Source organism: Salvelinus sp. IW2-2015, linkage group LG23, assembly GCF_002910315.2.
Source record: "Salvelinus sp. IW2-2015 linkage group LG23, ASM291031v2, whole genome shotgun sequence".
Lineage (NCBI taxonomy): Eukaryota > Metazoa > Chordata > Actinopteri > Salmoniformes > Salmonidae > Salvelinus > Salvelinus sp. IW2-2015.
In genome coordinates, this window is record NC_036863.1 from 10,220,943 (window position 1) to 10,238,673 (window position 17,731).

Here is a 17,731-nt window from a genome sequence, read left to right on the forward strand (position 1 = left end):
TATAGAAGCAGGTACCCACGTGTCATCTCCTCATTGGTTATACCCACGTGGGTGATAGGAAGACTAACGCTTCGAACACACCGACTGCGTCATTGCATCACTGCTGCATAACATTGTGCGCAGCTAGGCAACTATACTGATGCAGGTACCTTTTGCAAATGGTCGCATGCAGTTGGACACTTGGAGGAGAGAATCATTTTCGCAGTATCCTCAAAACCGTGTCTTTTTGACACAACTGCTGACAGCTACAGGGACATAAACACACAAAATGTGTCCACGATAGTAGGATTGCCAGGTCAGTTTAGTAGTGAGCTTGTGCTAGATGTGGCTAGTTAGCYTTAGCTAGCTAGCTAACCTAGCCAATGAGGTGTGTGTGAAAGAAATAGTCAAATAAATTATGCTAGTTACTACCCCTGATAACTTTACAAAATGTTCATGTTTGAAAGAGTGTGAGTGTGTATGCTAGATAAATAGAAATGGTAGATACTACTGTACCCCTGATAATTTGGTCAGATAACCATGTGTGTTTATGTGTACAGTAGGTGACATGTCCATGATAGCTATCTAATAACTATAGTTATGCTAGGTAATGGTTTGGCTTATCATGTTCATGTCTATGTATAAGAAGACTGTAGGAGGAAGTGGAGAGGACTCAGGGACAGGTATCAGAGAGAGAGAAGGGCAGAGAAAGAGAAGAAGAGGTCTGGGTCAGCAGCTTCAGGCCAAGAGCTTTGGCGCTTCTGCCACATTCTTTCATTTCTGGATCCATTTCTGGATCCATCTAGGGCAACGAGTGGCAATTTGACAGCCAGACCCCTTACGTCATCCACAAGTGTTGTCCCCACCGGTGCATCAAGACCCTCAACGTCACCTACAAGTGCGACCATCACCTCCACCGGTGTAGTGAGACCCTCTACAACATCATCCACGAGTATGACCACCACCGGTGCAGCCATGGAAGATGATGAAATGGAGGAAGCACCTCTGGATCTGGGACCAGCTGAGATTATTATGAACCTCACGGAAGTGACCTCGTTGAACAGGATGTGGCCGTGGAGAGAAACGGGGAGAGAAACGAAGAGGAACAACGTCACACCATGCGTCAGAGGTACCAACCCCCAGATCCACTCAACTCATTTCAACAGAGGCTCCTCCAAGCCGTCGAGAGGGATGCAGCCCAACCTGATGCTCACAGGAAGGAGGATGAAGAGACCCTCTTTGCCATGAGCCTGGTGCCAACACTGAAGAGGCTGCCTCATCAAAGAAAAGCAGCAGTCAAGGTTCAAATGTATCAGCTGCTTTTCGAAGCCGAGTTCAATGGTACTTTTTTTTCTCCACATCACAGGTAGTCATAAGTGTGCGACAGTGAAGTAAAGTAGGTCATTTTTAGAGTATACTCATGTAGGTTAATTGGTATTTCAGATCAAAGTATTAATATGAGGCAAATGTATAGCTGTTGTTTGTGGGTTAGAAAATATCCCAAAACAGTGTGCTGTCTAAATATTTGCCTGTCATATTCATCTTTTGATCTGAAATACAAATTCCATGAGTAAACAGCAAGTATTACCAACTTTACCACACTGTTCCTATATTTATGCCACTAACTACACTATACAAGCAGTATTTAGTTAACATAAATCTCACCTTTTATGGTGTCATATTATGTTAAGCTTGTATGTGTTGTTTTTCTCTTCCCTTTCAGAAATGGAGTCAATTTAGCCGACCAGCTCACAGGAAGAGGAGTTGTCTGGTTGTTGTTTTGACCTTCCTCATTGTACCTTTCTTTTCACACACGTCAGTTCCGTTTAAATTCAGTCAATTCATAAAGTAATTTGTTTATAAAGTCTTAGGATAGCATTCATTATTAGTGTTACATAGATTTCTGAATTGAAACTCATACGGAGTTTTCACAGATGCTCTTGGTCTCTTACGAGACTAAAGGTCAATATATTTATTTCCTTTAAAACCACTTGAAAACCAGGGTGTTGAAACTTTTTGTGAAGTTYTGTTCCATCGACTGGTCCATGACGTCCAGGGGCCATTTGTTTGTTTAGCTGTGTTATGGCTACATATTATTTACTTTTTTTCAGAGACAGAGACACACACACACACACCTCTACATACCTCAGATCTCCAGTGCCCTGCCCTCTCTCTCTTTATGGCCATGTCTGAAGTTCCCCTACTACGTCTAGGCTTTATGAGTAGTCCCTGTATCGGTCTGCAGTTGTGCCAAAAATACATGCTCTTGCTGTTCTCTTACAGATTACAGGTTATACATTCTTTTTTTTTTTTTACACGCACACACACACCTCTTTCAATAGTTTTATTTTTTTTAAACATTTTTACAACACACATACCTGTCATGTTCTTTCCTGTACTTGAATACTTATTAAATTATAATGTTTTCATAGTCAGTTGTTTCAGTTGTTTATTAATATCTCATTTAGACTTAATCTGCTTATTTCTTCCCTACACCTTTGCCGATCTAAGACAAGATGAAAGTAAAAACACATTCTCTTCCTAATTTTTTTTTTTTTTTCCACCTGTATTTTGTCAGGCCAGTGAACATGGTGGTAAACTGTACTATTTGTATGGACCCTAGGTTACCCTTTCCCTTTGTTATCATACGTCGTCGTATAACCTTAATTAGTGCTCCCGCTCACCTGATGTACCAGGTGTGTATAATACTGACGTTAATGGGAGAGGGAAGGGGTTATTAAAGTGTGGTCTTTACTCCCAGATGTCACTTAAATATAGCTTCCAAATGAAGAGAGACAATGATACATAAAGTAATCTGGGGGAAAAATGCAATTTTATGGACAACGGTGGATGGTTCTTAAAATAACCTTTGTGTTATGGGGCTCTTAAAAGAGCCGTTTCACTCCACGGTATACTGCCAAGGGACTTCACCTGCCGGCGATGACAAGTAGGTGGTCAGCTTCTCCCTCACCTGGAGTGCCTGTCTGGGGGCGTTGTTGGCACCTGCCCTGGTGACATCAGGAAGGTGACCATTTGGCGTGCCCATCTCCATCCGGAGCAGCTCCTGGAATGACCTCCGCAGGTAGTTATAGAGAACACATGTGGCCTTCACGCAGGCATCGACATTTGAGGGGCTGAGACCAAGCACTCTCCGATACATTCTCCATCGGGCTGCCAGAATCCCAAAGGCGCATTCAACAACTAACCTTGCCCTGGACAGTCGTTTGGTTGAGGCCTGGGGTGCCGCTAGCGCCACTCCTCCCACATTCCACTGAAAAGGCAGAGCGGCAAATTCAAAAAAACCTTTTTTTAAAATATTTAACTTTTACACATTAACAAGTCCAATACAGCATATGAAAGGCAGACATCTTGTGAATCTAACCACCATGTTCGATTTGTAAAATGTTTTACAGGGAAGACAAAATATGTAAATCTATTAGCTAACCACGTCAGCAAAAGAGAGCACTTTTCTAACTGCATCAGTTTTTTACTCCGTCACTAGCTATCACTAATTTGACCAAATGAAGATATATATAGCCACTAACCCAGAAACAACTTCATAAGATCACAGTCTGATAAACATATTTATTGTATAACATTTTTTTTTTTTGAAAAATGTGTATATTTATGGTATAATCATAAATTACATTTCAGCTTCAATCAGAAAGCAGCCATAACATTACAGACACCACATCAAATACCTAATTACTCCTCATAAAACATTTCTGAGAAATACATACTGTGGCAGCAATTGAAAACAGGATTCTTGTGATTCCAGACAATATTTCCGATTTATTAAATGTTTTACATCGAAAACTAAAATGTAGCGCTAAATTAGCATAGCCACGCAAGACAGACACACTTGGGCGCGCGCGACCAGTTGACATGCACGACAGATATATGAAATAACATTATAAATTTGGTCTTACTTGGCTGATCTTCATCAGAATGTTGATCAAGTTGTCCTTAGTCCAGAAGAGTCGTTCAATCCCTTCAGAATGGCAACTTTCCATCTTCATTAGCATGGGTACTCTCGAGTGGCACGGAACTCTCCAACGTAAACAAAAGAAAACATTACGGTACACGGCAAAACTCCCGAAAAAATTCAAATAATCTGATTTAAACTATATTGAAAAAACATACATTACGATGACATGGTCTCATTTATCAATCAATATCCGAGCTGGAGATAGTTCACATCCGAAACGGCAGCAAAAACAAAACATGATCTCTCCCAAGTCGCACGCTTCTGACTTCCTGAAATTGACGGTCATGTCAAAGAAATAGGTCTTATTTCACGTCAGAACAAGATAAACGCATGATTTCTCCTCTGACGTACTCTTGACACCCAGAGGAAGGCGTACAAGGTGTGTTCCGGGTCATAAGTGGCATGACCATGTATAGGCAGAGCGTTGAAGCGAGCATAAACATCTTGCATTTATCTTCCTGGTCGGGGAAGTGCTGCAAAAAGGACTTGTGTTCCACTCAGAGAAAAAATTAAAACGTTTTTAGAAACTTGAGACTCTTTTCTATCCAATACTATTAACCATATGCATATTGTAAGATCAGAAATTGATTAAAAGGCCGTTTGAAAATTTGCGCATATTTTCCAGTTTTTCCAATTCGCCCCCTAGAGCCCAAACAGGTTAAAGATCCTTACAGGCTTTGGCAATGGCAGCTGGCGTCCAGCGTAGGGCCTCATGAGGTTGGGTCTTAAAGGGAAGGCCTCATCGCCGACGAAGACGTGGGGAACAGGTCCCAGGTCTTCAGCCCCAGGGAGGGATGCAGGTGGTGGAATATCCAGGGTGCCATCCTGAAGTGCCTGGCCAAAGGCAGAGTCCCGGAGGGTCCCGCCATCACTTCGCTTGCCGTAAGCACCAACATCGACAACACGGAAACAGTAGATGACATCTACTATAGCCAAGAGTACAACTGAATATGTACCCTTGTAGTTGTAGAATTGCGAACCGGAGCACGGTGGAGCCTGGATTACTACATGTTTCCCGTCAATGGAGCCAAGACAGTTGGGGAAATTCCACCTCTCCAGGAACTCGGCAGCGATGGCCCTCCAGTCTTCCTCCTTGGGGACAGGCATGTATTCACCAACCAGACAGTCCCAAATGGCTTGTGCCACAGAGGGGACAATGCCTGCCACCGTGGACCGTCCAACTCGGAAGCTGAATCCTATGGTCCTGTAGGAGTCCCCTGTCGCCAAGAATCTAAAATATAATTCAAAATAATGATAAATATTGTGTATAACTTGAATTCCACCCACATATTATATCTACTCATATAGCTACCTCATTACTGTTTATTATGCTATACTAATTATATTGTAATACTCATCAACCATCATTAACAATGCCTTGAAACAGTACAATTCAGTCTATGACTATATCAATACTGTAGTCCAGGCCAACTCCACTCTTAGAAAGAATGGTACTATCTACTTAAAAGGGTTCTCTGGCTGTCCCCATAGGAGATCCCTTTTAGGTTCCAGGTAGTACCCCTTTTGGTTCCAAGTAGAACCCTATTGGGTTCCATGTATTAAGTATTATACCTGGAACCAAAAATGGTTATACTATGGGGAAAGCAGAAGGGTCCAATAAGAATAAGAATGTAATGAATGACTGTAACTGTCTTGAACAACAATGGGTCCTGGAGAAGACTAGCCTACCTTCATCAGGGCAGAAGGCACCTTTCTTTTCATTTGGTAACATTGCATAATTAAAAAAGATTATAAAACAACTTTGGGAAAAGTTATATTCCTAATGAACATTCTGTAAAAGTACATCTGATATCAAATAGGGACTATTAACTAGAGAGCCCTTTAGCTAGCTAGGTTACACATAAAAACAATGTATCAATCAATTATGGTATCAAAAGCTTTAAAAATGTACTAGAATGTAGCTTACCAGAGACAAATCGCCAGGCGTTCAACTGGGCTGATGGACTCCCGGTAGTTGGTATCCATCCGGGTGATCCTGGCTCCAACCATCTGGAGCAGGTGATCGAACTGGCTTCGGTCCAGACGAAAGTAACTTCGGAATTCCTCTCCAAACAGTCGAAGCTCTTGAATTAGACGGTGGAACTCCCCTGCCTGCTTTCGGGACTTTAACCATCTCTGGACCCACACAGACCTGCGCTTTCGGCGGGGCTGCATTGGAGGGAAATTATATTATAGGCTCTCACAATTAATTTGTGGCTGTCATCAAATAAATAATATACTTGGCAAATAAATTAATAAAAATTTTTAAGAAATTATGCAATCAAACTGTTTTTATGTAATCCCAAATTTTTACTGAATATGTGTGCAAAAAAAAAAATCTACATTCATATTTTGCTACTTTTCTGTCAAGTCCACTCATACAATTTGATCACACAGAACGCACTGCAACTGCCTCTGCAATGCAATGCTGCAAGGCAAATGCAGCGTTCCATTGGAAATGAATGTACTTACGTATTACGCAGTCGGTGTGTTCGAAGTGTAACTGTTTTGCCGGTAGTCGTGGTAATAAAATGACAGTTTAGATGCGATCACCATATAATTTAAACGATGAAAAAGCCTGGAAGGAGGAGAGATGACTAGAAACAATTCGGTTGGCCGTTTTATGTGTGGATTAATTGTCGGAGTAGAGATCCTTGTGCATTTCAGGTAAAATAACAAGTCAATGTTTATATCCCAGGACAAATTAGCTAGCAACAGCAAGCTAGCTAAATAGGACAAATTAACGTTAGCTAGCAAGTGCAAGCTAACTAGCTAAATTACCATACATGTTTAATGCTTTTCGACCTGTCCCCAAATTAATGTCATTGTTTCAGATTTTGTTTTGATATTTTAACCTACATGTCGTGATCGCGTTTGGTGTGTTTTATGCACGATAGCGCACGAATTTATGCACGATAGCGCACGATGGCGCACACGCGCAGCCGGTTTGGGCAAGGTGTAACGCCCAGAGCCGCTTCTGGATTTTTACAGATAATCACTTTCTTTGTTAACCCTTTCGTGTACAAAGAGTCTACCATACAGAGCACAAATCGGTAATAGCAGATCAACATTGAACATGCTGCAGTCAACACATGACTATATGAAAAATAACTTCAAAATTGTTAACATTTTCCCCAGACATAATTTATGCAGTCGTGTGAGTATGTCGAGTTCCTTTTATATGAACTAATAAATAAAATTAACGTCACACCATCAAACTTTCGGGTTGTTGCAATACAAAATAAACAAATTAGAATGTAGTTGTCAGGGCAATTTGTGGTATATATTTTATGTCATAAGGTTGCATAATTCATGTGTAAGGATGTATTTGCAGTAAATCCTACTATTTGCCATATATCTCAATATCTGATATTATAGGGAATGGGGCTCAAGCTAAGGACCTGAAACTATTTCAAATGTCAAATCAGTGAGTTCAAACTGATGTTTAAGACAAACTGATGTTTAAGACAAACTGATGTTCACTGTGTCTTTCTGATAGTGTCACGCCCTGACCATAGTTTGCTGTGTAGGTTTCTATGTTTTGTTTGGTCAGGGTGTGATCTGAGTGGGCATTCTATGTTGTTTGTCTAGTTTGTCTATTTCTATGTGTTTGGCCTGATATGGTTCTCAATCAGTGGCAGGTGTTTGTCGTTGTCTCTGATTGGGAGCCATATTTAGGTAGCCTGTTTTGTATTGTGGTTGGTGGGTGATTGTTCCTATTTCTGTGTTTGTTCACCATACGGGACTGTTTCGTGTTCGTTAGTTTATTCGTTATTTTGTTTGTTTGTTTCAAGTATTCTAAATAAATATGAATAATCACCACGCTGCGTATTGGTCCGATATCTCCTTCTCCTCCTCAGACGAGGAGGACGAAGACAGCCGTTACAGATAGCCATACACACACAAACACAGCTTCCATTGGCCATTTTACACTCCAAGTGTAAGATTTTCCTTTTGAAGGAGGTTGTCTTGGTGAATCATTGGAAGAAAAACAAGTATCCTACAACCTCCAATTGTCTTCTTTTATATTTGAATCTTAACATAATTTTTTTTGCAAATACAGTTTATGCTTTAGATCATAACAAATTGATTGACAATGACATGATTTCAACAATGTTACACCTCTTAGAATGCTAAATGTGATACCGAAGTAACAATGGTGTAATTATCCTTCTCTCTAAATTGCTATAGGCCTATAAATGTGGATTATACTGTACTGCAGGTCATAGGGAAGTCAAAAGTTTCCATGTGCAAAACGAAGCAGTCATGGCTGACTGCAGCCGTGTGTAGCTATAATTACCACCAGGTTACGGGTGTAAGGACGGCCGCTCATGTTCCCCTTGAAAATACTCCCTGTTGTTCAAATGGCAATAGATGCCCTCAACAGTGCTTGACATTACCCGAGTGCATCTGTGCACACTGCCCATAATTAACATGATTATACTGTTTAGTCATGCATAATTTCTCTCCCTTTATTGCATATTTGTGGCATACTGTACTTTATGGGGAGTCTGAAGAATGCCAGCGATCTCATCAGTAATACAATATGTGGGAATGGGCCCACTGATGAGTGGAAATTCTTGTTGAGCTTCTACAATAGAAATAATTTACACGTGCTCGTGCACGTGCTCGTTTGAACGAGTAAATCAAGCTGACAAAGGTTTGCGCCCAGTTTATGAATAAGCAATTAAATGGAGCCCATTGCATTGCAGTTATACCATTGTTGTTGTTGTTGCGTTATGGCCATTGTTACATCCCGAGTGCTTAAAGATGCAATCTGTGATTGCTTCATCCATGCTTTTTTACTTTTAAATAAATGATATACCTCATTGATTCTTGAAGAATATAACTTATAAATGCCCCATGAGCTTAGTTCAACTGTCGTACGACTTCAGAACCCATAGCTCTGTCTATGAATTTGAGAGTGGTTACCTTCTCCAGCCGCATTCCTCAGCTGTTTCCAAAAAAGTGGCGGGTTGTCCACTTTGTTATTGTTTGAAATGCACATTGCCCCTTTAATCCGGTGGTGGAAACTTAATTCAAGTTGTATTTTCTGAGGCTTTAACATACATGTTTTCCTACTAGCCAATCAGATCACGGTGTTTAGATTACGACGAGCCCTAATGAGCAGAACAGTTGTAATGAATGATATAAGGCAGTTCTGTAACGGCTGTCGTCGGTGGAAGAAGGTGAGGACCAAGGTGCAGCGTGGTAAGTGTTCATGATGTTTAATAATTATCAAAACAGAACACTTAATAACAAAATAACAAAGAAACAACCGAAAACAGTTCTGTCTGGTGCAGACACACAAAGACTGAAAATAACCACCCACAAAACCCAACAGAAAACAGGCTACCTAAATATGGTTCCCAATCAGGGACAACGATTGACAGCTGCCTCTGATTGAGAACCATATCAGGCCAAACACAGAAATAGAAAATCATAGAAAAACTAACATAGACAACCCACCCAGCTCACGCCCTGACCATACTAAAACAAAAGACAAAACAAAGGAACTAAGGTCAGAACGTGACAAGTTCACTCATTGAGTACACTATAAGTAATAGTTGTTTTTTAATGAATAGCAGACTGAGCACAAGTTTATCCCTGAATGTGTCCATAGCCCTTTCATGCAGTCAAATGACCAAGTGGGGGGAATGTTATTAATATTGTTAATCATTTCATAATTAATACAAATAAATCTAAAACCCAAAGAAAATCCTGTGTTTCTACAGTATGTCAAGTGGTTGTGTTACATTTTAGTCTTCTGTGATGTACAGTGCATTCGGAAAGTATTCAGACCCTTTGACTTTTTCCACATTTTGTTACGTTAGACATATTACAAATATATATATATTTTTTTCCCATCAATCTACACACAATACCCTATAATGACGAAGCAAAAACAGGTTTAGACATTTTAGCAAATGTATTAAAAAATGTGAACTAAAATATCACATTTACATACTGTAAGTAGTCAGACCCTTTACTCAGAACTTTATTGAAGCACCTTAGGCAGTGATTACAGCCTTGAGTCTTCTTGGCTATGATGCTACAAGCTTGGCACACCTGTATTTGGAGAGTTTCTCCCATTATTCTCTTCAGATCCTCTCAAGTTCTGTCAGGTTGGATGGGGAGTGTTGCTGCACAGCTATTTTCAGGTCTCTCCAGAGATGTTCAATCAGGTTGAAGTCCGGGCTGAGCCACTCAAGGACATTCAGAGACTTGTCCCGAAGCCACTCTTGCATTGTCTTGGCTGTGTGCTTAGGGTTGTTGTCCTTTTGGAAGGTGAAGCTTCGTCCCAGTCTGAGGTCCTGAGCGCTCTGGAGCAGGTTTTCATCAAGGATCTCTGTACATTGCTCTGTCCATCTTTCCCTCTATCCTGACTCCCAGTCCCTGCCACTGAAAAACATCCCCACAGCATGATACTGCCACCACCATGCTTCACCTTAGGGATGGTGCCAGATTTCCTCCAGATGTGACACCGTGGGGCCTCCCGAGTGGCGCAGTGGTCTAAGGCACTGCATCACAGTGCTAGCTGTGCCACTAGAGATTCTGGGTTCAAGTCCAGGCTCTGTCGCAGCCGGCCGTGACCGGGAGACCCATGGGGCGGCGCACAATTGGCCCAGCGTCGTCTGGGTTAGAGGAGGGTTGGCCGGCAGGGATGTCCTTGTCCCATCTCGCACTAGCAACTCCTGTGGCAGGCCGGGCGCAGTGGACGCTGACATGGTCGCCGGGTGTATGGTGTTTCCTCCGACACAATAGTGTGGCTGGCTTCTGGGTTAAGTGGGCATTGTGTCAAGAAGCAGTGCGGCTTGGTTGTGTTGTGTTTTGGAGGACGCACGGCTCTCGACCTTCGCCCCTCCCGAGTCCGTACGGGAGTTGCAGCGATGAGACAAGACTGTAACTACCAATTGGATACCATGAAATTGGGGGTAAACAAAGTATAAATAAAAATACGTGACGCTTGGCATTCAGGCCAAAGATTTCAATCTTGGTTTCATCAGACCAAAGAATCTTGTTTCTCATGGTCTGAGAGTCCTTTAGGTGCCTTTTGGCAAACTCCAAGCTAGAGGTCGACCGATTATGATTTTTCAGCGCCGATACCGATACCGATTATTGGAGGACAAAAAAAAGACGATAACGATTAATCGGACGATTTTTAAAATTTATTTGTAATAATGACAATTACAACAATACTGAATGAACACTTATTTTAACTTAATATAATACATCAATAAAATCAATTTAGCCTCAAATAAATAATGAAACATGTTCAATTTGGTTTAAATAATGCAAAAACAAAGTGTTGGAGAAGAAAGTAAAAGTGCAATATGTGCCATGTAAGAAAGCTAACGTTTAAGTTCCTTGCTCAGAACATGAGAACATATGAAAGCTAGAGGTTCCTTTTAACATGAGTCTTCAATATTCCCAGGTAAGAAGTTTTAGGTTGTAGTTATTATAGGAATTATAGGACTATTTCTCTCTATACCATTTGTATTTCATATACCTTTGACTATTGGATGTTCTTATAGGCACTTTAGTATTGCCAGTGTAACAGTATAGCTTCCATCCCTCTCCTCGCTCCTACCTGGGCTCGAACCAGGAACACAACGACACCAGCCACCCTCGAAGCAGCGTTACCCATACAGAGCAAGGGGAACAACTACTCCAAGTCTCAGAGCGAGTGACGTTTGAAACGCTATTTGCGCGCACCCCGCTAACTAGCTAGCCCTTTCACATCGGTTACACCAGCCTAATCTCGGGAGTTGATAGGCTTGAAGCACAGCGAAGAGCTTCTGGCAAAACGCAGGAAAGTGCTGTTTGAATGAATGCTTAGGAGCCTGCTGCTGCCTACCACCGCTCAGTCAGACTGCTCTATCAAATCATAGATCATAAAATATAGACTTAGTTATAACATAATAACACACAGAAATACGAGCCTTTAGGTCATTAATATGGTCGAATCCGGAAACTATCATCTCGAAAACAAGACGTTTATTCTTTCAGTGAAATACGGAACCGTTCCGTATTTTATCTAACAGGTGGCATCCATAAGTCTAAATATTCCTGTTACATTGCACAACCTTCAATGTTATGTCATAATTATGTAAAATTCAGGCAAATTAGGTGGCCCAAACTGTTGCATATACACTGACTCTGCGTGCAATGAACGCAAGAGAAGTGACACAATTTCACCTGGTTAATATTGCTTGCTAACCTGGATTTCTTTTAGCTAAATATGCAGGTTTAAAAATATATACTTCTGTGTATTGATTTTAAGAAAGGCATTGATGTTTATGGTTAGGTACACATTGGAGCAACTATACGCACCGCATCGATTATATGCAACGCAGGACACGCTAGATAAACTAGTAATATCATCAACCATGTGTAGTTAACTAGGGATTATGATTGATTGATTGTTTTTTATAAGATAAGTTTTATGCTAGCTAGCAATTTACCTTGGCTTCTACTGCATTTGCGTAACAGGCAGGCTCCTCGTGGAGTGCAATGTAATCAGGTGGTTAGAGCATTGGACTAATTAACTGTAAGGATGCAAGATTGAATCCCCCGAGCTGACAAGGTAAAAATCTGTCGTTCTGCACCTGAACGAGGCAGTTAACCCACTGTTCCTAGGCCGTCATTGAAAATAAGAATGTGTTCTTAACTGACTTGCCTAGTTAAATAAAGGTGTAAAAATAAAAAATAAAAAATAAAAAAAATCGGCCAAATCGGTGCTCCAAAAATACCGATTTCCGATTGTTATAAAAACTTGAAATCGGCCCTAATTATTCGGCCATTCCGATTAATCAGTCGACCTCTACTCCAAGCAGGCTATCATGTGCCTTTTACTGAGGAGTGGCTTCCGTCTGGCCACTCTACCATAAAGGCCTGATTGGTGGAGTGCTGCAGAGATGGTTATCCTTCTGGAAGGTTCTCCCATCTCCACAGAGGAACTCTGTCAGAGTCTGAGCTCTGTCAGAGTCACCATTGGGTTCTTGGTCACCTCCCTGACTTCTACCCCGATTGGTCAGCCTTGGTGGTACCAAACTTCCTCCATTTAAGAATTATGGAGGCCACTGTGATTTTGGGGACCTTCAATGCTGCAGACATTTTTTGGTACCCTTCTCCAGATCTCTGCCTCGACAAAATCCTGAGCTCTACGGACAATCCCTTCGACTTCATGGCTTGGTTTTTGCTCGGATATGCACTGTCAACTGTTGGACCTTATATAGACAGGTGTGTGCCTTTCCAAATCATGTCCAATCAAATGAATTTACCACAGGTGTATTCCACTCAAGTTGTAGAAACATCTCAAGGATGATCAATGGAAACAGGATGCACCTGAGCTCAATTTCGAGTCTCATAGCGAAGGGTCTGCATAGTCAATATGCATAGTCACTTTACCCCTACCTACAGTGGGGCAAAAAAGTATTTAGTCAGCCACCAATTGTGCAAGTTCTCCCACTTAAAAAGATGAGAGAGGCCTGTAATTTTCATCATAGGTACACTTCAACTATGACAGACAAAATGAGAAAAAGAATTCCAGAAAATCACATTGTAGGATTTTTAATGAATTTATTTGCAAATTATGGTGGAAAATAAGTATTTGGTCAATAACAAAAGTTTAACTCAATACTTTGTTATATACCCTTTGTTGGCAATGACAGAGGTCAAAACGTTTTCTGTAAGTCTTCACAAGGTTTTCACACACTGTTGCTGGTATTTTGGCCCATTCCTCCATGCAGATCTCCTCTAGAGCAGTGATGTTTTGGGGCTGTTGCTGGGCAACACGGACTTTCAACTCGCTCCAAAGATTTTCTATGGGTTGAGATCTGGAGACTGGCTAGGCCACTCCAGGACCTTGAAATGCTTCTTACGAAGCCACTCCTTCGTTGCCGGGCGGTGTGTTTGGGATCATTGTCATGCTGAAAGACCCAGCCACGTTTCATCTTCAATGCCTTGCTGATGGAAGGAGGTTTTCACTCAAAATCTCACAATACATGGCCCATTCATTCTTTCCTTTACACGGATCAGTCGTCCTGGTCCCTTTGCAGAAAAACAGACCCAAAGCATGATGTTTCCACCCCCATGCTTCACAGTAGGTATGGTGTTTTTTGGATGCAACTCAGCATTCTTTGTCCTCCAAACACGACGAGTTGAGTTTTTACCAAAAAGTTATATTTTGGTTTCATCTGACCATATGACATTCTCCCAATCTTCTTCTGGATCATCCAAATGCTCTCTAGCAAACTTCAGACGGGCCTGGACATGTACTGGCTTAAGCAGGGGGACAAGTCTGGCACTGCAGGATTTGAGTCCCTGGCGGCGTAGTGTGTTACTGATGGTAGGCTTTGTTACTTTGGTCCTAGCTCTCTGCAGGTCATTCACTATAGGTCTCCCGTGTGGTTCTGGGATTTTTGCTCACCGTTCTTGTGATCATTTTGACCCCACGGGGTGAGACCTTGCGTGGAGCCCCAGATTGAGGGAGATTATCAGTGGTCTTGTATGTCTTCCATTTCCTAATAATTGCTCCCACAGTTGATTTCTTCAAACCAAGCTGCTTACCTATTGCAGATTCAGTCTTCCCAGCCTGGTGCAGTCTACAATTTTGTTTCTGGTGTCCTTTGACAGCTCTTTGGTCTTGGCCATAGTGGAGTTTGGAGTGTGACTGTTTTGAGGTTGTGGACAGGTGTCTTTTATACTGATTACAAGTTCAAACAGGTGCCATTAATACAGGTAACGAGTGGAGGACAGAGGAGCCTCTTAAAGAAGAAGTTACAGGTTTGTGAGAGCCAGAAATCTTGCTTGTTTGTTGGTGACCAAATACTTATTTTCCACCATAATTTGCAAATAAATTCATTAAAAATCCTACAATGTGATTTTCGGGATTTTTTCCTCATTTTGTCTGTCATAGTGAATGTACCTATGATGAAAATTACAGGCCTCTCTCATCTTTTTAAGTGGGAGAACTTGCACAATTGGTGGCTGACTAAATACTTTTTTGCCCCACTGTACATGTACAAATTACCTTGCCTAACCTGTACCCTTGCACATTGACTCGGTACTGGTACCCCTGTATATAGCCTTGTTATTGTTATTTTACTGTGTTACTTTTTATAATTTTTTACTTTAGTTTCTTTGGTAAATATTTTCTTAACTCTTTCTTGAAATGCATTGTTGGTTAAGGGCTTGTAAGTAAGCATTTCACGGTAAGGTCTAGACCTGTTGTATTCGGCGCATGTGACAAGTAAAGTTTGATTTGATACATTTTATTTTTTGCAAAAATTTCTAAAAACCTGTTTTCGCTTTTTCATTATTGGGTATTGTGTGTAGATTGATGAGGGAAAAAAACAATAAGGCTTTAACGTAACAAAATGTGGGAAAAGGGAAGGGGTCTGAATACTTTCCAAATGCACTGTATATAAAGTATTGGGATGCAAACTCAAAATGTAATACATTTCAACTCTATATCTGACATGGTACAGGTGTATTATTTTTTGTAAGCCTATAACCATGTGTGTGAGGTGTATACTTTTGTTAAGACTACCAAGAAATACTCTGTGTGACCCTGATTTAGCCCACTGCAGTAAAAGGTTATTAATGTGTACAAATGTGTCCATCTGGAAATTGGAATGATAAAGACTACAGATCATAAGTACTGTGAAATTGTGTTTTCTGTCATGTATTGTGTGTAAACTCATATCACATAAAAACAGTTTGCATAATGATATGAATCTATAAACCAAACCTTCAATATTTTTTCCAAGCACAATATTATTATATTCTTCATTTTATTTTGTTTTATTGTCATTTTGATCCCATGGATGATCAGTCCTTACATCCATAGCTCCATCTATGAATTTGAGAATGGTTACATTTTTCCAGCCCCATTCCTCAGCTGGTTACCAAAAAGATTGCCCCATTAAGGTTAGAGTGAAACAAAAAAGAGTTGTGAAATGATGTTTAGAAACTTTTGTTTATCTCCTGCTAAACCAATTGTATTTATTTATTTTCTCCTCAAAGATAGTACATTTCACCACAGACATCAGAAATGAATATCAAATGCAAATCACTTTCAAAGCCTCTTGTATATATTTATTTTTAACTCATCTGCCAATAATCACGATTTTGAAGAAAGTACATCCTCAGGACTCAGATAAGAATTGCTTCCCTGAACTGCATAATACAAAAGCTCATACACTTGTTTGAAAGTAGGCTTAATGATTGATCATTGTGGCTGTCTACATCCATATAAAAGGTGTATTTGAAGAAAAACATTTATCTTAAAAGAAGAAAAAAAACACTTCAGAGGAGTCAGTGTTAGATAGGTACAAGATGAAAAGCAGTCTAGTTTGATCTGTCCTGAGTATAGGAACCATTGGTGGTTGTGTACTTTGTAATAACACTGGAGTATGAGACATTGAGATGTGGATGAAGCCTTTTTTTCAAATCATCAAAGGTATTCATTAGTACAGAGCAGATTGTTCTGAAGGGGACTGAAGTCACATGGAGCAGCTTTCCGAGGCTTGGATTCAACTTTAGGCTACAACTTCCATGTCAGTGGGAGTGTGACTGTCTTAGTATGGACACTGTACATTATAGATCCAATTCGATAAATTGCAGATTTTTTTTTTAAACGCTGCGGGTTCACTGATAATGTTTACACTTTACCATGAAAGGATAAAGTGAAAATGAACTGAAACATTGCCCCTAAAATAAATGAAACAATGAAATTATGAAAACTAGCTGGGCATTTCACATCAGCTACATCCACCCCCTTTTGCCTTCTGCTCAGCAACCCCAGCCGCTGGGCAGAGCCCAATTGAGTGATCAGGGTCAACAGCACCAATGTAACAGTGTTGCTTCTGTCCATCTCCTTGCCCCATCCTGGGCTCGAACCAGGGGCCCTCTAAACACATCAACAACTGTCACACATGAAGCATCGATACTTGTCACTTCACAAAAGAAGTGACAAGTATAGACCCCCTCTTGCGGATCAAGGGAAAAAACTACTTCTAGGTCTCAGAGCGGGTAACGCCACCGATTGAACCCTACTTGCCCACACCACTAACTAGCGGGTGTCATTTCAACACAATCAATACTTTCGACTAGGTGAACCCATAGTTAATAACATCCAAGATGGCATAGCAGTCGGCCATCTGTTTGGTCTTGTCTTGTCCTGTCCCGTGTACATATATTTTTCTTCGTATATATTTTGTACATATTTTTTATATTTTTTATTTCAATTTCTATCTACGGACAGAACATACTCTCCTGCAACCTGTCTCACCCAATGTGGTACTGATCTGCTATTTTTTATACTTTAGAACTGGAACCCCCCACAGAAGCTAGCCAGCTAACTAGCTACTAGCTAGTAGTCAGTTTGCCACTGCTAGCGGTCAACACCGTTAACTCGGACATCAGCAAGCCTCAGCCCGGTCAATTCCTGTCAGTCTGCACAGCGCAATATCAACCCAGAGCATATCGGACTGCTTTTTCTCTACCACATCTCCGGGTTCCTACTGCAAGCTCTGAACCTTTACACCGGATCATCGCAGCTAGCTAGCTGGCTAGCCTTTGATGGGGGTTCCGGTTTTAAAGTATAAAAAATAGCAGATCAGTACCACATCGGGTGAGGCGGGTGGCTACTCCTGACTAACGTTTCTGTCCCGAAGCAAGCACCAGTTAGCATGGAGCTAGCCTCTAGCTAGGCCCATCTCCCAGCTAGCCGAAGAGATCCATCAGCCAAATCCTGGG

The 17,731-nt window shown here is 41.0% G+C and overlaps 1 long non-coding RNA gene across 1 annotated transcript; it reads left to right on the forward strand.

The window, feature by feature from the left end:
* The first annotated feature begins 276 nt into the window (after positions 1-276).
* Positions 277-2,279, forward strand: LOC139022874 (uncharacterized). Its single transcript, XR_011473941.1, has 2 exons — positions 277-1,320; positions 1,703-2,279. It is a non-coding gene; the product is annotated as an uncharacterized lncRNA (long non-coding RNA).
* Positions 2,280-17,731: the final 15,452 nt, after the last annotated feature.